This window comes from Bombina bombina, chromosome 4 (genome assembly GCF_027579735.1).
Source record: "Bombina bombina isolate aBomBom1 chromosome 4, aBomBom1.pri, whole genome shotgun sequence".
Classification (NCBI taxonomy): domain Eukaryota; kingdom Metazoa; phylum Chordata; class Amphibia; order Anura; family Bombinatoridae; genus Bombina; species Bombina bombina.
In genome coordinates this window covers 195,493,245-195,516,848 of record NC_069502.1, presented here as the reverse complement: position 1 = coordinate 195,516,848, position 23,604 = coordinate 195,493,245, and positions in this window count along the sequence as shown.

The window sequence follows — 23,604 nt, the reverse complement described above, 5'->3', positions numbered from 1 at the left end:
CCATGTAAAATACATATCTATACCTATATATACCTATATATATATATATATATATATATATATATATAAGTACAAGAGTCCAGCACTCACTATGCTCAATAAAGTTGGGGTGCATCCCACATTATATACAAATAAGAAATCCAAAGAGAGCACTCGCCATAAACCAAAGTGTATATTTATTTCAAAGTGTGAACGTTTTTCACTTCTATGATGACGGGGTCACTCCCCTAAAATGTTCACACTTTGGATTAAATAAGGTTTATGGCGAGAGCTCTCTTTGGATTTCTTATATATATATATATATATATATATATATATATATATATATATATAAGATACGTGAAAAAAGTACTCACTGGTCCAGCGACGTCCGTGACAACAAGAAAAACTTTTATTAATGTGACATTTTCAGGACAGAACAAGTCCCTTCCTCTGTTCTGTCCCGTAACGTCACATTAATAAAAGTTTTTTCTTGTTGTCACGGACATCGCTGGACCAGTGAGTGCTTTTTTCACGTATCTTGTATTATCCATAGAACACCCTGGCAGTTGTTTCAAGATAGTGGGAGTGCATACACACCAATTGCTGTGTATATATACTGTATATACAGTATATATATATATATATATATATATATATATATATATATATATATATATATATATATATATATATATATATATAAAAAAGACAAGGTGGCACACGGGTTAAAGGCTATACCTTTATTAACGAGTAATGTTTCGGGGCACCTGCCCCTTTCTCAAGCTAATCACTTTTACAATTGACAAGCCTTATGTAGGCCCAGAAGTAAAACAGGTGACCAATCAAAAAGCATGGGAGTGGTTAAAAGGTTTGACATCATCACACGTCATTTCATTGGATACAAGAATGCTATAAACACCATACAATTTTTTTTAACCTCTTGCATCTCATTGAAGAATTGGAGACCTGATTAAAAACAAATGCAACAAGTTGCCAACCATACACCATATCTGAAACATTAAAGGGACAGTCTACACCAGAATTTTTATTGTTTTAAAAGATAGATAATCCCTTTGTTACCCATTCCCCAGTTTTGCATAACCAACACAGTTATATTAATATACTTTTAACCTCTGTTATCTTGTGTCTAAGCCTCTGCAAACTGCCCCTTTATTTCAGTTCTTTTGACAGACTTGCAGTTTAGCCAATCAGTGCCTGCTCCCAGATAACTTCACGTGCACGAGCACAGTGTTATCTATATGAAATACATGAACTAACACCGTATATTGGTGAAAAACTGTTAAAATGCATTCTAAAAAGAGGTGGCCTTCAAGGTCTAAGAAATTAGCATATGAACCTCCTAGGTTAAGCTTTCAACTAAGAATACCAAGTGAACAAAGCATAATTGGTGATAAAAGTAAATTGGAAAATTGTTTAAAATTACATGCTCTATCTGAATCATGAAAGTTTATTTTGGCCTATACTGTCCCTTTAAATCACTTCATTTTTAATACCTAAGTTTAAAAGAAAATAAATGGCATATAGTAATTAAATTAAGGGTAAGAGATCAAATTTTCTCTTAAGTCTCTTTGGGGACATGGTGTTAAGTTGCCAAATCCATTTTGCTTCTTGGTTAAGGAGATCCCTGACTCTATCGCCCCCTCTAGGCTTTTTGGGGGCACTATTAATGATCATGTACCTCAACTGATTGACCTGATGGTCCATTTCCTTCAAAATTGGCTGTAACAGGGAGATCTAACATTTTATCATTGTGAATGGTCAACTTATGTTGACAAATGCGGTCTATTATCTTTTGTTTCGCCAACATATGATAGCCCACATGGGCATTTTAACACATAAACAACATAAGTTAAATCGCAGGTGTACAAACCTTTAATATGGGATTTTTTCCCAGTGTAAGGATTGGAAGTGATTCCTCCCTTAATGATGTTATTGCATTGGGCAGACCCCAAGCATGGGAATGTGCCCTGCTTGGGGTCCCAAAGAATTGGTGTTGGGCACTACTAGTTTGCTTGGCAGGCATAGCACGAACCAACTGTCTGCCTATTGTGTTTCCTCTACGGTATGAGGCTCTAGGAAATTCCTGGAACTCCTTAATTTCTGGACATGCCTCTTTAAACAAATACCGGTGTTTTTTTAATATTTAACACTTTTTTACTCATAGTATTGTATGAGCTCACAAAATTCAATCTAATTTAACTAGGTGTATTGCTCTTGACTGGGCGATCGCCCAGTCAGGAGCAATACACCTAGTTCAATTAGATGATTCATGATTCAAGTTTACTTGCTTTCAAGATTGAATTGTAACAGTGCGGATCCCACTATACCCATTGTATATATATATATATATATATATATATATATATATATATATATATATATATATATATATATATACACACACATACAAACACACGCACACACTCACTGGCCACTTTATTAGGTACACCTTGCTGGAACCAGGTTGGACCCACTTTGCCTTCAGAACTGTCTTAATTCTTTGTGGCATAGATTCAACAAGGTGCTGGATACATTCCTCAGACATTTTGGTCCATATTGACATTATAGCATCACGCAGTTGCTGCATATTTGTCATCTGCACATCCATGATGCGAATCTCCCGTTCCACCACATCCCAAAGGTGCTCTATTGGATTGAGATCTGGTGACAGTGGAGTACAGTGAACTCATTGTCATGTTCAAGAAACCAGTTTGAAATGATTTGAGCTTTGTGACATGGTGCATTATCCTGCTGGAAGTAGCCATCAGAAGATGGGAACACTGTAGTCATAAAGGGATGGACATGGCCAGCAATAATACTTAGGTAGGCCTTGGTGTTTAAACAATGCTCAATTGGTACTAAGGGAACCAAAGTAGCCTCCAGATTTCATGCTGCTCATCCTTTAAAGCCGACTCTGGATCCCGGAAGGAACCCTTGAGAAGGGGCGCCTGCTTCCCTCCTCTTTGTCAAGGACTGTGTTGGCTCCTGTTGTGTGCAGCGGTGACATCACTGTTGCATGCTCATCTCACTCTGAAGCCGTTCTGGATCTCCTGTGGCGCGAATCCTGCGCCTATGTAAGTTGCTCACTTTTCTACCTACACTGCCCAAGTATAGGTGTTAATTTGCGTGCTCCTGGGTGTGATTGTTATTACTGTATACTGGATTTCCTCATTCTTAACAAACTCTGCCTGTCCGACTACTCTGCTTGCTTAACCCATAAAGTACTGGATTGCCTCACTGTTGATGAACTCTGCCTGCCTGACTACTCTGCTTGCTTAACCCCTAAAGTACTGGATTGCCTCACTATTAATGGACTCTGCCTGTCTGACTACTCTGCTTGTTTAACCCCTAATATACCGGATTGCCTTATCATTGCCAAACCCTTCCTGCCTTACCATTCTAGTGGGTTACCTTTGGACAGCCTTACCATTGCCAAACCCTGCCTGCCTGACCATTCTAGTGGTTTACCCTTGAACCTCCTTCCTCTGATTCTCCGCCTGTTGTCATCAAAGACTATCGTATAGTGAGTAACGCTTACCTCATCTTGCAAACTTTCTCTGCTCTGGGATATTCCCTAACACCGGGATAAGTAGACTACTGACTGAGTTTGGTCTGATAGTGGACTATCCCACGAGCATTACATTATACTTTGGACATGGGGCCAAATGAGGTAGCATGAGCAGTTTTTCTTCAAGGACAGATGCTGGGAACCCATACCACACAGTTGCAGAGTTTGGATTCCAAACTAGAGGCTATAACCGCTCAACTCTCTTCACTAGTTGCAGCAAGGAATACCACTCCTGTTGTTGTACCGCAAGTCTCTGCTCCTAGTACTGTGGCTTCTTCCCCTGCTTCTGGAAGTATTCCCTGGATAACTGACAAATATGAAGGTACTATTGATTGTTGGGTTTTTCTTAAACAGTGCAGGCCATAACGATCCTCACACCTTTTAGTCTTACCAATCAAGGGTCACCTTTATCATTTCCTTACTGAAAGACAAGGCCTTAGCCTGGGTCTCTCCCCTTTTGGAACAGAATGCTCCACTCCTGAACAATGCTGATGCATTCATTTCTGCACTTTCTTCTGTGCTTGGGACTTTTGGCTGTACTTCTACTGCAGAATTTTCTCTCCTGGATCTCCGCCAGGGCAAGAGAACTGTGGCACAATTTGCCATTGAGTTTCGCACCTTGGCACTTGAGACCACTTGGGATGGCAGTGCTCTCAAGGCAGCCATTAGGAAGGGTCTGCATAAACACATCAAAGATGAACTCACTTATTGTGATATTCCTTCTTCTTTGGATGACTTTGTAACACTTTGTATCAGTCTTCCAGGAAAGACAAGCCGAGAGAGACAGAACTCGGAGGGTCCTTCCCCCCATCCTTCTATTCATCAGGGTTCTGCAGTATCCTCTATTCCTTCAACATCTCTAGTTACCCCAGTAGAAGAACCCATGGATCTCTCCTCCTTCAAACCCATAGAGTCTGAAAGACAGAGAAGAAGGAGATTGAGACTATGTTTTTATTGTGGTTCTAACTCCCACCAACTAAAGAATTGTGACATTCGGCCAGGAAAAGTCAATGCTTAGAGGATAACACTGGGGTACCTCTAAGCATGATTACTACTAAATCCCCTAACTCCTCTTGGATCCTGGTACCTGTTACCCTTACCTTCCTTCAGAATAATGTCCACACTCAAGCCTTCATTGATTCAGGGGCAACTAAAAACTTTTTGGATCACCATTTTATGATTCAGGCTGGCTTGCCTCTTCTGCAGAAAAGACATTGTCTCAAAATAACTACTCTGGATGGCACCCCCCCCTTTGTTCAAGGTTGATCCATTTTAAATCAGCACCCCTGAACCTGACTGTGGGAGTCATACCGAACAGCTGCAGTTCGAGGTCATTCATTCCCCAGCACATCCTTGGTCTTCCTTGGCTTTGTATACACAACCCACAGTTCGGCTGGGCTGAAGGACAACTAGACTCCTGGGGTACATCCTGTTTCCACTCCTGCCTTGCTAAAGTCACTCCTCTGCTCTACATCCCCATAGCCAGTATACAGACTCCCTCAAACCTTCCCTCAGTGTATGCAGACTTTGCAGATGTGTTTGAGAAGAAAGAAGCCAACGTGCTGCCACCCCACCGTCCGTATGACTGCAAAATTGACCTCTTTCCTGGAACCCCACTTCCTAAAGGGAGGACTTCTCCACTCTCCACAGCTGAAACCAAATCCATGGAGGAGTACATCCAAGAGAACCTTGCTAAAGGTTTCATATGTTCTTTCTCCTCTACTGCTGGGGCAGGCTTCTTTTTTGTCAGTAAGAAGGATAGTGGGCTCAGACCCTGTATCAGCTACAGGGCCTTGAACAACATAACTATCAAGAATCACTTTCCCATTCCTTTGATCACTGAACTGTATGACTCATTCGAGAATGCTCGCTTCTTCACCAAGCTGGACTTACGTGGGGCATACAATCTGATCCGTATCTTCCCAGGCCACGAATGGAAGACAACCTTCAACACGAGATCAGGGCATTACGAATACCTCATAATGCCCTTTGGGCTATGTAACGCCCCTGCAGTCTTCCAGGCATTTGTCAACGATGTCTTCCGGTGACCTCCTCAATCGCACTGTCATCGTCTACCTGGATGGCATCCTTATTTTCTTTTTCACTCTGGAGGAGCATCATAAACACGTGAGACAGGTACTTCAACGTTTTAGAGACAATTCTTTGGTAGCCAAACTAGAAAAATGTGAGTTTGACCAAGTTCAGATCCAGTTCCTTAGTTATGTCATCTCGAAAGAAGGTTTTGCCATAGATCCTGCTAAACTCACTGCAGTTTTAGAATGGCCTCAACCTACTTCATTAAAGGAATTACAGAGATACTTGGGGTTCTTCAGTTATTACCGCAAGTTTATAAAGAACTATTTTCAAACAGTTGCTTCACTCACTGAATTGACAAGACGGAACAAAGACTGTTAACATTGGCCTCCTGAAGCCATAAACGCCTTCTCTCATCTAAAAAAGGCTTTCTGTTCTGCTCCTGTGCTCCGCCATTCTGCTCCTGACCTACAGTTCACTTTAGAGGTTGATGCCTCCGAGATAGGGGCTGGAGCAGTTCTAACCCAAAGGGATCCTTTAAACTCCAAGTCGCACCCTGTAGAGAGGAATTACGATGTGGGTAACTCTTAGCCATTTGACTGAATGGCATCATTGGTTAGAAGGCACAACCAATCCCATTCAGATTCTCACCGACCACAAGAATCTGACTAACCTAGAGACTGTTCATCGACTCAATCCTTGACAGGCCAGGTGGGCCTTGTTCTTTTCCCGTTTTAACTTTGTGGTCTCTTATCTTCCTGGGACCAAAAACAAGAAGGCTGTTGCTCTTTCCCGTCAGTTTCCTCACTAAAGTGATTCCTCTGAAGCTCCTATTGAACACATCATACTTCCTTCCTGTTTAGTTGCTCAATTGAATACCACTCTTCTTCAAAGACTGCAACATGTCCAGTCTAATAAACCTCCTGAAGCCCCCAAGGCTTCTGATATCTTTTTTTTACCTCTGAACCTATGCACTCCTGTACTATCCTGGGCTCATTATAGCAAACTCTCAATACATCCTGGTTTGACTAGGACTTATAAGCATCTTTCCCAACATGTATGGTGGCCTTCTATGATATCTGACACTCAGGATTATGTGAAAGCCTGCACAACTTGTGCTGCCAACAAAACTCCCGGATTCTTGCCTTTTGGCTTGCTCCAACCATTGTCCATTCCCAAACAACCATGGACACACATAACAATGGACTTCATTGTGGACCTCCCTCCTTCTGACCACCATAAAGTTATCTGGGTTGTGGTGGATCAGTTTTCTAGACTGGCTCATTTTGTACCCTTAACTAAACTGCCTTTAGTTACATCAAGAATAGATATACCTAACTCAGTGCTCCCCCTCCTCCACTCCTGGTCCATGGCAACCCTGAATATGAGGTTGCTAAGATCCTGGACTCCAGATACAGGTGCAGACAACTGCAATATCTTGTACATTGGAAGGGTTATTCTGTGGCGGATTGCTCCTGGGTCTGCCTGTGATGTGCATGCTCCATCTTTGGTCTCCAGATTCCATACTGCTCATCCTTTGAAGCTGAATCTGGTTCCCGGAGGGAATCCTTGAGAAGGGGGTGCCTGCTTCCCTACTCGTTGTCAAGAGCTGTGTCGGCTCCTGTTGTGTGCGGCGGAGATGTCATCGCCCCACGCTCCTCTCACTCTAAAGCCGGTCTGGATCTCCTGTGGCGCGAATCCTGCGCCTATGTAAGTTGCTCACTTTTCTACCTTCACTGCCCAAGTATAGGTGTTACTTTGCATGCTCCTAGGTGTGATTGTTATTACTGTTTACTGGATTGCCTCATTCTTAACGAACTCTTCCTGTCTGACTACTCTGGTTGCTTAACCCCTAAAGTACTGGATTGCCTCACTGTTGCTAAACTGTGCCTGTCTGACTACTCTTCTTGCTTAACCCCTAAAGTACTGGATTGCCTTACTGTTGATAAACTCTGCCTGTCTGACTACTCTGCTTGCTTAACCCCTAATATACCAGATTGCCTTCTCATTGCCAAACCCTGCCTGCCTGACCATTCTAGTGGTTTACCTTTGGACTGCCTTACCGTTGCCAAACCCTGCCTGCTTGACCATTCTAGTGGTTTACCCTTGAATCTCCTTCTTCTGATTCCCTGCCTGTTGTTGCCAAAGATTATCCTGCCTATAGTGAGTACCGCTTACCTCATTTTGCAAACTTTCTCTGCTCTGGGATATTCCCTATCATTCCGGCTCGATGCTGGGACAAGAAGACTACTGGCCGAGTTCTGTCTGATAGAACAGTGTGGTCTTCTGCTGCTGTAGCCTATAGGCTTTAAGGTTTGACGTGTTGTGCATTCAGAGATGGTATTCTGCATATCTTGGTTGTAACAAGTAGTTAATTGAGTTAATGTTGCCTTTCTATCATCTCGAACCATTCGGCCCATTCTCCTCTGACCTCTGACATAAACAAGGTATTTTCATTCACACAACTGCCGCTCACTGGATATTTTCTCTTTTTCAGACCATTCTCTGTAAACCCTAGAGATGGATGTGCATGAAAATCCCAGTAGATCGGCACTTTTTGAAATACTCAGACCAGCCTGTAATGCACCAACAACCATGTCACGTTCACAGTCACTTAAATCCTTTTTCTTCCCCATTCTGATGCTCAGTTTGACCTTCAACAAGTTGCATTCACCACATCTAAATGCCTAAATGCATTGAGTTGCTGCCATGTGATTGGCTGATTTGTGTTACCAAGCGTACCTAATAAAGTGGCCGGTGAGTATATATATATATATATATATATATATATATATATATATATATAAATAAAAAAAACACGGAAGGGGACTGCACTCTCATACCGGACCGGGTACACATCCAGTGACCCTGCAACATTCTCAGCCCTGGGTGCTCACCGGCACTCACAGGAAGATGTGCTGTCCCCAGAGTCACAGGCAGTTAACCCCAGACAGGTCTGGGTGAGAGAACCATAGGGAAAATTACAAAACAAATTAATACACAGAGAAAGTCCAGCACTCACTTACAAGCTCTCAGCTAAGATTTAAAAGCAAAAATGGAAAGGTTAGTTACCGCATCTGGCCAAATGGGACAAGCCCAGGCACCACGTCAAGGTCCTTTCCAATACCTGGGACCCTAAAACAGCCACACACTCTCATACCAGACCGGGTACACATCCCATGACCCTACAACATGCTTAGCCCCTTTCCATTTTTGCTTTTAAATCTTAGCTGAGAGCTTGTAAGTGAGTGCTGGACTTTCTCTGTGTGTTGTATTAATTTGTTTTGTAATTTTCCCTATGGTTCTTGCACCCAGACCTGTCTGGGGTTAACTGCCTTTGACTCTGGGGACAGCACAGCTTCCTGTGAGTGCCGGTGAGCACCCAGGGCTGAGCATGTTGCAGGGTCATGGGATGTGTACCCGGTCTGGTATGAGAGTGCAGTCCCCTTCCATGTTTTGTATATGTCTAGGGTGATTACATAAGCCTGTGCACCCTTCCCTTGTTCCCAGTTTGTTTGGATTTGAGAGCTTGCATTGTGTGGCTGTTTTAGGGTCCCAGGTATTGGAAAGGACCTTAACGTGGTACCTGGGCTTGTCCCATTTATCCAAATGCGGTAACTAAGCTTTCCATTTTTGCTTTTAAATGTTAGCTGAGAGCTTGTAAGTGAGTGCTGGACTTTCTGTATCCCAGAGAAATGTGCATCATATGAATAGTGACATGAAACGATTAGCCTGGCAGAGGCATTCATTATGGATTGTAAAGGTGATAGAGGCAACTAGGGAGCCCAGAGATGATGGAGTTGCAACAGTCAAGGAGGGAAATGAGGAGAGAGTGGATTAAAATATTAGTTGCATCATGTGTGAGGGAGTGGCAATTTTGGAATCTTTTTAAGGTAAAAATGGCAGAGATTGGCTGAGGATTGGATGTGAGGGGTGAATGATCTGAATGATCTGTATCAAGTGTGACTCCAAGACATTGGGTATAAGGGATTGGTGAGATGATATTATTATCAACAGTTATAGAGACCTTAGGGTAGGGGTCTTGGAAGAAGGGGGAGAGGTATGGAGCTCAGTTTTAGCTTGGGGTAGTGGAAAGACATCCAGGATGAACTATTTGAAAGACAGTTGGTTACACAAGTTAGCAAGGCGGAGGATACATCTGGTGCAGAGATGTAGATTTAGGTGTCATCAGCATACAAATGATACTGAAACTCTTGAAACTTTATTAAAGAGCCTAAGAATAATGTGTAGACTCAAAATAGAAAGGGACCAAGAACAGAGCCTTGTGGCACCCCAATTGAAAGTTATAAATGGACAGAGGATGTGCCAAAGAAGGATACACTTAGGTATGGTTAGAGAGTTAGGAGGAGCAACATGAATGAGTTGTATCACAAATCCCCAAGGACTGGAGGGTTAGGAGCATGAGAAGGTATCAACAGTATCAAAGGCTGCAGACAGATTGAGAAGGATTAACAGAGAGAAACAGCCTTTAGGTTAACTTTAATGGATACAGTCTCTATGTAGTGTTGGGGACAAAATAAATATTTAATTGGATCGAGGAGGGATGTTGATTTGAGGAAATGTGTATATACTAGCCTTTCCAGTAGTTTTGATGCAAGGGGTAGTAAAGAAATAGGCCGGTAGTTGGAAGGGGAGGTTAAATGAAGAGGATTTTTTGGAGGATAGGTGTGACTAGTGCATGTTTGTCAGATTTCTCCCTTCATTTTATCCTGACTATTCCTTTAAGGCACATTTAACCATCTTTCACCGCTACTTAAGGCCCCTTCTACCATCTATGCATTGCTGGATTAATTAAGTAGTTGCCTCAATCAGTACTCACTACGTTTTGCTCCAGCCCGTACTCTAATTGAGATCTTTGGTTACCTTGTCACAGGCACGCTTGCCTAGTCTCAGTGCAGTGCTCACAGCTCAGTTTCTACTTCTAGCCAAGTTCATTCCTATTTTCGCTCTCACAGCTCATCTGGAGTTAACCGCTTCCACAACAGGTCTCATATACTTACCAGACTATCCGCTCCACTACATTGCGGTCTAACGCTGTGCCGTACAAGCGCTGATGTCATCAGCTATGGACCTGCTTCTCTCTGCATTCACATCTCAGTTGAACTCCGGACAGGCTGTATAATTTATCAGTTCTGTTATATACATTCATTGGGAAGTCATAAGGTAAAACTCCATATACCTGTATGGCAGGTCGTATATTTGATCAGTGCTGTTTAATATATTCTTTGTTACAAATAGCTCCTTTAATTTGTCATTTGAAATAGCTGCTTGTAACTTTTATATCCTCACCTATGTTGAAAAATGTAATTGCATATGTACTGGTTATAGAAAAGATAACGGCTAGATTTAGAGTTCTGCGGCCAAAGGGGTGCGTTAGCTGCGCATGCTTTTTTTCCCCCGCACCTTTTAAATATCGCTGGTATTTAGAGTTCACAGAAGGGCTGCGTTAGGCTCCAAAAAGGGAGCGTACAGGCATATTTACCGCCACTGCAAGTCTCAATACCAGCGGTGCTTACGGACGCGGCCAGCTTCAAAAATGTGCTCGTGCACGATTCCCCCATAGGAAACAATGAGGCGTTTGAGCTGAAAAAAAACCTAACACCTGCAAAAAAGCAGCGTTCAGCTCCTAAGGCAGCCCCATTGTTTCCTATGGGGAAACACTTCCTAAGTCTGCACCTAACACCCTAACATGAACCCCGAGTCTAAACACCCCTAACCTTACACTTATTAAGCCCTAATCTGCCACCCCCGCTATCGCTGACCCCTGCATATTATTATTAACCCCTAATCTGCCACTCCGTACACCGCCGCAACCTACGTTATCCCTATGAACCCCTAATCTGCTGCCCCTAACCCCCGCCGACCCCTATATTATATTTATTACCCCCTAATCTTCCCCCCCCAACGTCGCCGCTACCTACCTACAATTAACCCCTAATCTGCCGACCGGACCTCACCGCTACTTTAATAAATGTATTAACCCCTAAAGCTAAGTCTAACCCTAACCCTAACACCCCCCCTAAGTTAAATATAATTTTTATCTAACGAAATAAAATAAATCTTATTGAATAAATTATTCCTATTTAAAGCTAAATACTTACCTGTAAAATAAACCCTAATATAGCTACAATATAAATAATAATTATATTGTAGCTATTTTAGGATTAATATTTATTTTACAGGCAACTTTGTATTTATTTTAACCAGGTACAATAGCTATTAAATAGTTAATACCTATTTAATAGCTACCTAGTTAAAATAATTACAAAAGTACCTGTAAAATAAATCCTAACCTAAGTTACAATTAAACTTAACACTACACTATCAATAAATTAATTAAATAAACTACCTACAATTATCTACAATTAAACCTAACACTACACTATCAATAAATAAATTAAATACAAATACCTACAAATAAATACAAATAAATACACTAACTAAAGTACAAAAAATAAAAAAATAATTTACAAACATTATAAAAATATTACAACAATTTTAAGCTAATTACAACTACTCTAAGCCCCCTAATAAAATAACAAAGCCCCCCCCCCCTTAAAAGGGCCTTTTGCGGGGCATGCCCCAAAGAATTCTGCTCTTTTGCCTATAAAAAAAACATGCAATACCCCCCCAACATTACAACCCACCACCCACATACCCCTAATCTAACCCAAACCCCCCTTAAATAAACCTAACACTAAGCCCCTGAAGATCCTATCAGCCAATAGAATGCGAGCTCAATCTGATTGGCTGATTGGATCAGCCAATCGGATTGAGCTTCAATCTAATTGGCTGATTCCATCGGCCAATCAGATTTTTCCTACCTTAATTCCAATTGGCTGATAGAATCCTATCAGCCAATCGGAATTGAAGGTACGCCATCTTGGATGACGTCCCTTAAAGGAACCTTCATTCGTCGTTAGTCCGTCGGGGAAGAAGGATGTTCCGCGTCGGCGGGATGAAGATGGATCCAGAAGAAAGAAGATTGAAGATGCCGCTTGATAGAAGACTTGAGCCGGATGATGGACCTCTTTAGCCCCCACTTGGATGAAGACTTCAGCCGGATGATGGACCTCTTCAGCCCCCGCTTGGATGAAGACATCTCCCGGATTGGATGAAGACTTCGGACCCTCTTCTGGACGGATCGGTGATACCTGGTGTGGTGAAGACAAGTTAGGAAGATCTTCAGGGGCTTAGTGTTAGGTTTATTTATTTATTAGGGGTTTGGGTTAGATTAGGGGTATGTGGGTGGTGGGTTGTAATGTTGGGGGGTATTGTATGTTTTTTTTACAGGCAAAAGAGCAGAATTCTTTGGGGCATGCCCCGCAAAAGGCCCTTTTAAGGGCTGGTAAGGTAAAAGAGCTTTTCAATTTTTATTTTAGAATAGGGTAGGGCATTTTTTTTATTTTGGGGGCTTTGTTATTTTATTAGGGGATTAGAGTAGGTGTAATTAGCTTAAAATTGTTGTAATATTTTTATAATGTTTGTAAATTATTTTTTAATTTTTTGTAACTTAGTTCTTTTTTTATTTTTTGTAACTTAGTTTTTTTTTTATTTTTTGTACTTTAGTTAGTGTATTTATTTGTATTTATTTGTAGGTATTTGTATTTAATTTATTTATTGATAGTGTAGTGTTAGGTTTAATTGTAGATAATTGTAGGTAGTTTATTTAATTAATTTATTGATAGTGTAGTGTTAGGTTTAATTGTAACTTAGGTTAGGATTTATTTTACAGGTAATTTTGTAATTTTTTTAACTAGGTAGCTATTAAATAGTTATTAACTATTTAATAGCTATTGTACCTAGTTAAAATAAATACAAAGTTGCTTGTAAAATAAATATAAATCCTAAAATAGCTACAATATAAATATTATTTATATTGTAGCTATATTAGGGTTTATTTTACAGGTAAGTATTTAGTTTTAAATAGGAATAATTTATTTAATGAGAATTATTTTATTTCGTTAGATAAAAATTAGAGGCGAGAGAGTAGAGAGTAGAGGCGAGGTCCGGTCGGCAGATTAGGGGTTAATAATTGTAGGTAGGTAGCGGCGACGTGGGGGGGGGGCAGATTAGGGGTTAATAAATATTATGTAGGTGTCGGCGGTGTTAGGGGCAGCAGATTAGGGGTACATAGGGATAATGTAGGTGGCGGCGGTGTGCGGTCGGCAGATTAGGGGTTAAAAAAAATTAATAGAGTGGCGGCGATGTGGGGGGGGCCCTCGTTTTAGGGGTACATAGGTAGTTTATGGGTGTTAGTGTACTTTAGAGCACAGTAGTTAAGAGCTTTATGAACTGGCGTTAGCCCAGAAAGCTCTTAACTCCTGGCTTTTCTCTGCGGCTGGAGTCTTTTTGTTAGATTTCTAACGCTCACTTCAGCCAAGACTCCAAATACCAGCGTTAGAAAGATCCCATTGAAAAGATAGGATACGCAATTGACGTAAGGGGATCTGCGGTATGGAAAAGTCGCGGCTGGAAAGTGAGCGTTAGACCCTTACCTACAAGACTCTAAATACCAGTGGTAGGACAAAACCAGTGTTAGGACCCCCTAACGCTGGTTTTGATGGCTAACGCAGAACTCTAAATCTAGGTGTAAGTTAACAATACATTTTCCATTGTTCTAAGTATTGGTCTCACTGTATTTGCAGTGAGATATAAGAAAAGGATGACTTTGTGTAAATATAGACAGATAAGCTAACAAGGTCTGTCCTACCAGAAAATTAAGCCCATTTGATTTGACTGTGGTTTCATTTAGCAGAGACAGCTATTTCAAATTTAAAAAGATACCTAATTAAGCACTGAATAATGGGGTCTTCCAATAGCCCAGAGGCTGGTGACGTGTACTTCTTGCAGGTTTCAGATCCTTAACCCTGCAACATTCTACATAGTGATGAGGGCAGGAGTTAATTTTTATCTGAGATAACTGTCCACATCAAATGAGATAAGATAAACCCATTCCAAGCTAGATTTTTTGATGTGAGTTACTGAACAGCAACAATGCAAATTCTGTGAATGCTTTTTGAGATGCTTATTTATATATATTGTTTCATTGTAGTGCTTAAAGAGACACAAAATAAAACAGAAAACAGAAATAAATTGTATATATATATATATATATATATATATATATATATATATACAGGGAGTGCAGAATTATTAGGCAAATGAGTATTTTGACCACATCATCCTCTTTATGCATGTTGTCTTACTCCAAGCTGTATAGGCTCGAAAGCCTACTACCAATTAAGCATATTAGGTGATGTGCATCTCTGTAATGAGAAGGGGTGTGGTCTAATGACATCAACACCCTATATCAGGTGTGCATAATTATTAGGCAACTTCCTTTCCTTTGGCAAAATGGGTCAAAAGAAGGACTTGACAGGCTCAGAAAAGTCAAAAATAGTGAGATATCTTGCAGAGGGATGCAGCACTCTTAAAATTGCAAAGCTTCTGAAGCGTGATCATCGAACAATCAAGCGTTTCATTCAAAATAGTCAACAGGGTCGCAAGAAGCGTGTGGAAAAACCAAGGCGCAAAATAACTGCCCATGAACTGAGAAAAGTCAAGTGTGCAGCTGCCAAGATGCCACTTGCCACCAGTTTGGCCATATTTCAGAGCTGCAACATCACTGGAGTGCCCAAAAGCACAAGGTGTGCAATACTCAGAGACATGGCCAAGGTAAGAAAGGCTGAAAGACGACCACCACTGAACAAGACACACAAGCTGAAACGTCAAGACTGGGCCAAGAAATATCTCAAGACTGATTTTTCTAAGGTTTTATGGACTGATGAAATGAGAGTGAGTCTTGATGGGCCAGATGGATGGGCCCGTGGCTGGATTGGTAAAGGGCAGAGAGCTCCAGTCCGACTCAGACGCCAGCAAGGTGGAGGTGGAGTACTGGTTTGGCCTGGTATCATCAAAGATGAGCTTGTGGGGCCTTTTCGGGTTGAGGATGGAGTCAAGCTCAACTCCCAGTCCTACTGCCAGTTTCTGGAAGACACCTTCTTCAAGCAGTGGTACAGGAAGAAGTCTGCATCCTTCAAGAAAAACATGATTTTCATGCAGGACAATGCTCCATCACACGCGTCCAAGTACTCCACAGCGTGGCTGGCAAGAAAGGGTATAAAAGAAGAAAATCTAATGACATGGCCTCCTTGTTCACCTGATCTGAACCCCATTGAGAACCTGTGGTCCATCATCAAATGTGAGATTTACAAGGAGGGAAAACAGTACACCTCTCTGAACAGTGTCTGGGAGGCTGTGGTTGCTGCTGCACGCAATGTTGATGGTGAACAGATCAAAACACTGACAGAATCCATGGATGGCAGGCTTTTGAGTGTCCTTGCAAAGAAAGGTGGCTATATTGGTCACTGATTTGTTTTTGTTTTGTTTTTGAATGTCAGAAATGTATATATGTGAATGTTGAGATGTTATATTGGTTTCACTGGTAAAAATAAATAATTGAAATGGGTATATATTTGTTTTTTGTTAAGTTGCCTAATAATTATGCACAGTAATAGTCACCTGCACACACAGATATCCCCCTAAAATAGCTATAACTAAAAACAAACTAAAAACTACTTCCAAAACTATTCAGCTTTGATATTAATGAGTTTTTTGGGTTCATTGAGAACATGGTTGTTGTTCAATAATAAAATTAATCCTCAAAAATACAACTTGCCTAATAATTCTGCACTCCCTGTATACAGTATATAAAAATAATAGATATACAATTTATTTCTCTTTTATGTATGTGAGTTGTTCGACTGTCTACCAGCAACTTTCACTATCTACCAGTAACTTAGCAAAATATCTAATTATCAGCCAGTGAGCAATCAGTCCCTAAGGTTCAGGTGTCCATCCTGTGAGCTTCAACAAAAAAAGCAAACAATTTTGTACTATTTTTTTTTTGTATTTGTTTCCAAAGGTCTGTAATTTATTTAATTACAAATAGTTCCTTTAACTTTTTGGTCATTTGTAAAAGCTGTTTTTGCCCGGTGAAAACACCATCTATACTAAAAATTTCAGCACTGCAGTATTGGCTATAGAAAGCTATGTAACGAATAAGCAGCAGATGAAATAACATTACCAGTGGGGAATGCTTTTTTATGTAATGGCATTTGTATATACTGACAGAGATAAGGAGCCATTTGTATATAGAGAGAAAGATAAGACAAGATTTTACCTGCTATTTCTGGAAGCTCTGTCAATTTTAATGAGATAAATCAGCCATTTCATAAACAAATACTAAGCTAGATGATGCCTTTTTATATGCACTTTTATTTTATATTCTGCAGCTGGTATAATAAGTCATTGGAAACATAAATTGGAGACCAATTTTAAAGTACACTGTGCCTTTAACCTTGTTTTCTCATGCAAAAAAATATTTTAACACGTTTACCTCTCTTTTATTATAGGACCAGTAAATGCAATAGATTTATATAGGTCAGTGAAAAAACTATGGTATGCAGATTTATTCATCTTTTCCAGGTAAAAAACCCCCATATATTCAGGGGTCACAAAAGTGGCAAATACTTGCAGGAAACTGCTGCTGACATGTTTCGCCCTTTAGGCCGTAATCATAGCTCCAGATAAAACACCTGCTTGCCTGTTTAAGGCAGCAGGGAAAACCTAATAGGTTAAAAAACAACTAGCAAGGAAATGCAATTGGTTAATAATAAACCTTATATATTACATCATATTATGCCTTAAGTTTATAATTAGGGACATGATACAATTGATTACATAGGAAATTAAACAAATGGCATCAGTATGTGGATGCATGCTCACATCCACATACTTACATATGCCTATAAGAACACAAAATCAACCTACCTACTGTATATATTCACGTTTACATATATACACACATATATACACGTATATATGAAAATTTGCATGTGCACATAGGCGCCTACTTAAGTCTATTGTAAGTTACTATGTCCCTCCCATATTGATCTGGTGTAAGAATATACCACTGTGGACTTATGGGGTAATAGAGAAGATTTAGACAGAAATACACTTGTCAGGAGGGGGGAGGAAATTAATTAATTAGATTTACCTAACATTACAAACCATATCTTGTTAAAAAAAAACAAAAAAAACTATTATGCTAATTAGATCTACAAAAGTATATACATGTATGTATATACATATCTATTCCAAGTTACATGTGTGCATATGCAGATTCTCATGAGACATAGAGACACAGAAAACGTGGAAACACAGAAAAGCGTATACAGCGGAGGAGGGAGATGCATGGAGCAGACAGAGTACACTATTTCCAGAAATTGAGTCGTACTCTGAGTTCAGACCTGTGGGAACCCTTGTCTGAAGCTTAAAGATCCAATACATCTCCCTCTTCCGCAGCAACCTATCACGATCACCTCCTCTAGGGGGACATATTACCTTTTCTATGGCCTGCCATTTTAGACTACTAATATCTTTGTTGTGACAGCGCAAAAAATGTCTAACCAAAGGGGTACTAGCTTCTCCCGCTTGTATAGTAGATAAGTGATTGTGAATGTGGACCTTGATCTCATTTGTGGTAAGACCTACATATTGTAGGTGACAAAGTGTACAAGTTAGTAAGTAAATTACGTAGGTAGAAGTACATTTCAAGCAACTGTTAATTGGGAAAGTATCCCCAGTGACTTCTGATTTAAACATATTAGACACCGTAATGTACTCACAAACCCGAAATTTTTGTCTACATTTAAAGAGGCCCTTTGTATAAGCCAAGAGCTAGTTTGTTTGTTTTGCTCTAGCAGGGAAGAGGGTGACAACACATTAGCTAGAGTTTTTGCTCTACTGTAAGAACAGCGCAGCCCATCACTGACACATTTTTCCAAGTTGTCATCAGCTGAAAGAAAGTTGAAATGCTTTCTAACAATTCTACAAATCTCAGTATACTGAGGACTGAATTTTGTAACAAAAGTTACACCCTGAAAATCTGTGCCAGGGTTGGGGCGCGTTTTCAAGTGTTCTTGAACCAAAGCAGTTCTGTTAATTCTTTGCACTTGTTACTCTGCTTTAAGAATGACTTGACTAGAATATCCTCTTCTTTTTAATCTATTACTGAGTTCCTTAGATTGTTCTTGGAAAGTTTGTTCAAGGGTGCAATTGCGTTTAACCCTGACAAATTGTCCCTTTGCAACATGTCGAGGGTGGCAGCTGTTGGCGTGCAAAAGCGCATTGCCAGCTGTTGGTTTACTATAGATTTTAAATTTTAAATCGATAACATTCTTCTGTAGTACAGATGTAAATTTAATGCCAATGGTGTTACTAATTAAATATTAAATAAATTCTGAAAAGTCTGAGTCACTGCCCAACCAAATCAAAAGGAGGTAGTTTATATAGCGTTCATAATAGTGAACTAAATGCCTTTGGGGGTTACCATTTCCATAGATGTGGGACAGCTCCCACCAACCCACAAAAAGGTTGGTATAGGAGGGGCAAATTTGGCCCCCATAGCTGTCCCACACCTCTGGAGATAGAACTCCCCTTCAAACTTAAAATAGTTGTGTGTGAGCAGATACCCAAGTATCCTCAGAATGTATTTTTGGAAGTCATCAGTAAGATCAGAATAACATTTCAGAAAAAAGGGACTGCTTCCAAACCCTCTTTATGGGGAATGGAAGAGTACAGGGCTACCACATCAATTGTGGCCCATCGGTACAATCCATAATTCCATTTTACATCTTCGAGTATGTCAATCACATGTTTGTTATCACTGAGATAGCTATGCAACAAAGGGCTGCAAGATACTGTCTATCCAATGTGACACATGTTCGGTCAAAGAACCTATCCCACTGACTATGGGACGTCCCTTAACCTCGTTAAGGGATGTGTGTATCTTGGGTAAATGGTGGAATATGGGCACTATAGAATGATCAACACATCGGAACTCAAAAGATTTGAGGTCAAAGTGCCCACCCTCCAAACCATCATCCAAGATACTCAATAATTCACGTTTGAAAGTGTTGGTAGGATCCACAGATCAGAGGGTATAGTTGTCAGCACAGTTTAACTGGCGGAAGGCTTCTTGAACATAATCTGTTCTATTTAAAACAACAATAGAGCCGCCTTTATCCGCTGAACGGACAACTATATCCTCTTGGTTCTTAAGTTCCTCAAGGGCCAATTTTTCCTGTCTGGTCAAATTAGGTTTATTATGGTGGTCAGTTGTTTTCAGTATTGAAAGGTCACGTTCAACCCTCTTAAAGAAGGTTTCCAAAACCTGCCCTCTATTATGTATGGGATAGAACTCTGAGGGGTTCCTGAAACCTCCAAAAGAGTTAATAGTGTTGGAATTAGTATCTTGGATACCCTCTCTCAGTAGATGTTCAAGTGTAAGTGTCTCACATACCTCTCTGAATGTAGATTTATGTTTTGTGGCCTTTGTTATAGAGAATGGTTCCATTTTAGGGTGTTGAGTATTAGTCACCATTGAGTCGGGTTCTCCCTGATAATGTTTTTTTAAAGCGATGTTCCTTATCAATGTATTAACATCTAGAAGAGTTTTAAAGATGCCAAAATTATTTGTTGGAGAAAAGTTGAGACCGTAGCTGAGTACAAATATTAGGCGGGTGTTAATGTGTCTCTAGACAGATTAACAACATTGTCAGTTACTTGTATTTTTGTTTCCCCCTGTTCCCTCTCAGCTGATATCGATCATGGCCACCCTGTGCCCCTGGTCCTATCCATGTTTTCTGTGGGGGAAGGCAAAAAACCTGTGCCAGATTTATTTTATCTTCATTAGAAACGTTAGAGCCCTGTACATAAGTACCCATTGCTGTATCACCTCCATAGATGTACTTAAAGTTTGAGTCAGATGAAGTGGAGCCAAATTGTGTATCTTTAGGTGACTACCTGCATCTGAGCCATGGTTTGAATGTTGCTAGTTTGTGGTTGAGTATATGTATTAGGAGTTTTTAAGATGCCTTTTTGTATTTCTTCTCCTCCTGAAGCTCCTGCATCCTCACCTGACTCAAACTCACTGTCTGAATAAGTAACCTTTTTCAGATTAGGTGTGGAATTAGATTGACCCTTATTTTTATTATTACTGTTATTCCGTCTGTTTCTAGATCTACCTTTTTTATAACTGCGTCTAGAGGAACCTCTTTTAGAACGCTTCCAAATATAAACACTATTGTTGGTGTAATCAGACTGATCTCTGACAAACTTAGTGTGTTTAGTCTCTAGTACAATTTGTTTTGCTTCCGCCGCACCACTTTTAAGTATAGCGTCAAACCTAGGGAAATTAATGTCCATTAACCTCTTATTCATCTCAGTCTGTAAGAGACCAATATCATCTCTAACAGTGTTCAGCAAATGCAAATTATATGAATTTAACAAAACCATTAGGCGAATAGAACATTCTGAAAAAATGTAATTCCAGGAATTAACAAAATCAACATCAGTTACATCAAAAGTTGGAAATCTGTTAATACATAGGCCATGAGGAATTATCTTAAGTTTAGCATAAGTTTTCATTGTCCAAATGTCCCACTGTAGCTTGTGCTCCCTAATAAGCAATTTATCCATCTCTTCAAATAAACCAGATAAAGAGTAATTGGCCTTATCTGTGGAAAATATCTTGGTGATATCTGTATCAGGATAGACCCTTGCTGAAAGAGGCATCAATGAGTAAAATTGTGAACCCTCCATGGTTTGTTGTGTAATGTCCCTGTAAATGTGAAAAACTATGGAAAAAGGTGCTGTCATGCATGCATCTAAAAAATAATATTAATAATGAAAAAGTCCACAGTGCCACTTTAAACCATTGATTATAAATTGTTCCATGCAAAATCCAAAAATTCCCAACAAATTGGTAATGATGAGACCCTGAATTACGGTTCCAGGTAGTAGGATCGTATCATAAAGTCACCCCAACACGCCAGAAAAAATATAATAATGTAAGGACAAATTTGTGACTACTAGCAATTGACAAGTGTACAGCAAATGCAGGACATAGGAATCACAGTCCCGGCTGCAGCTCCAGGGGTATGATAATAACGATGGTGACAACATTAATTGCCTCTGTGGCAAATGGTCATTAGACCCACACTCACCGCTAAAACGGCCCGGGATAAGAGCAGCGTCTTCACCTGCATTTTTACTGCCTTCCGTTGCACGCTTCTTGTTAGCAGCCTCCATGCACAAGAAAATACAATGTTCCGGCGTCCTACGTTGCAGGGAGGAGTGATTTACAACTCATAATCCTTCCGCTCCAATCAGAACCAATTGGCTTGTCCGTGCGTACAAGACTTCAGCAAACTTCGATACCAGCTGATCTGGGACCCCAGGGACAAAGGAACGTCTCTGCTGCCTGACAATATACAGGTCAGTGAAAAAACGATGGTATGCAGATGACGTTAAACACAACTTCATTTATTCATCTTTTCCAGGTAAAAACCCCCCATATATTCACATGTCACAAAAGTGGCAAATACTTACAGGAAACTGCTGCTGACATGTTTTGCCCCTTAGGGCGTAATCATAGCTCCAGATAAAACACCTGCTTGCCTATTTAAGGCAGCAGGGGAAACCTAATAGGTTAAAAAACAACTAGCAAGGAAATGCAATTGGTTAATAAGAAACCTAATATATTACATCATATTATGCCTTAACTTTATAATTAGGGACATGATACAATTGATTACATAGGAAATTAAACAAATGGCATCAGTATGTGGATGCATACTCACTTCCGCATACTTACATATGCTTATAAGAACACAAATTACAAATCAACCTACCTTTATATTCGCGTTTACATGTATACACAAATATATACACGTATGTATGGATGCTCCCACACATGTAAAATAAATAAATAGATAAATAAATGGAATATTTGCATGTGCACATAGGGGCCTACTTAAGGCTATTGTAAGTTACTATGTCCCTCCCATATTGATCTCTATACCATACCATTCAATCTTGAATGTAACAAAGTATGTAAGAATATACCACTGTGGACTTATGGGGTAATAGAGAAGGTTTAGACTGAAATACACTTGTCAGGAGGGGGAGGAAATTAATTCAATTTAACTAACATTACAAACCATATCTTGTTAAAAAAACAAACTATTATGCTAATTAGATCTACAAAGGTATACATGTATGTATACATATCTATTCCAAGTTACATGTGTGCATATGCAGATTCTCATGACATAGAGACACAGAAAACGTGGACACACAGAAAAGCGTATACAGCGGAGGCGGGAGAAGCATGGAGCAGACAGAGTACACTATTTCCAGAAATTAATTAAGTCGTACTCTGAGTTCAGACCTGTGGGAACCGTTGTCTGAAGCTTAAAGATCCAATACATCTCCCTCTTCCGCAGCAACCTATTATGATCACCTCCTCTAGCGGGACATATTACCTTTTCTATGGCCTGCCATCTTAGACTACTGATATCTTTGTTGTGACAGCGCAAAAAATGACTAACCACATGGGTACTATCTTCTCCCGCTTGTATAGTAGATAAGTATATATATATATATATATATATATATATATATATATATATATAAGATTGTGCACATTGTTTTAATGGAAGTAAATTATATTGGCTAGATTATGAGTTGTGCATTAGGGCTAAAAAGCAGCGTTGAGAGGTCCCAACGCTGCTTTTTAACGCACGCTGGTATTACGAGTCTTGAAATGACAGGCTCACCGCTCACTTTTTTGGCCAGACTTGGAAATACCGCAAATCCACTTATGTCAATTGCGTATCCTATATTTTCAATGGGACTTACATAACGCCGGAATTATGAGTCTGACCAAAAGTGAGCGGTAGACCCTCTCCTGTCAAGACTGGTACCGCATTTTAAAATCAGTAGTTATGAGTTTTACACTACAAAGCCGTAGCATAAAACTCTTAACTAAAGTGCTAAAAAGTACACTAACACACATAAACTACCTATTAACCCCTAAACCGAGGCCCCCCCACATCGCAAGCACTAAA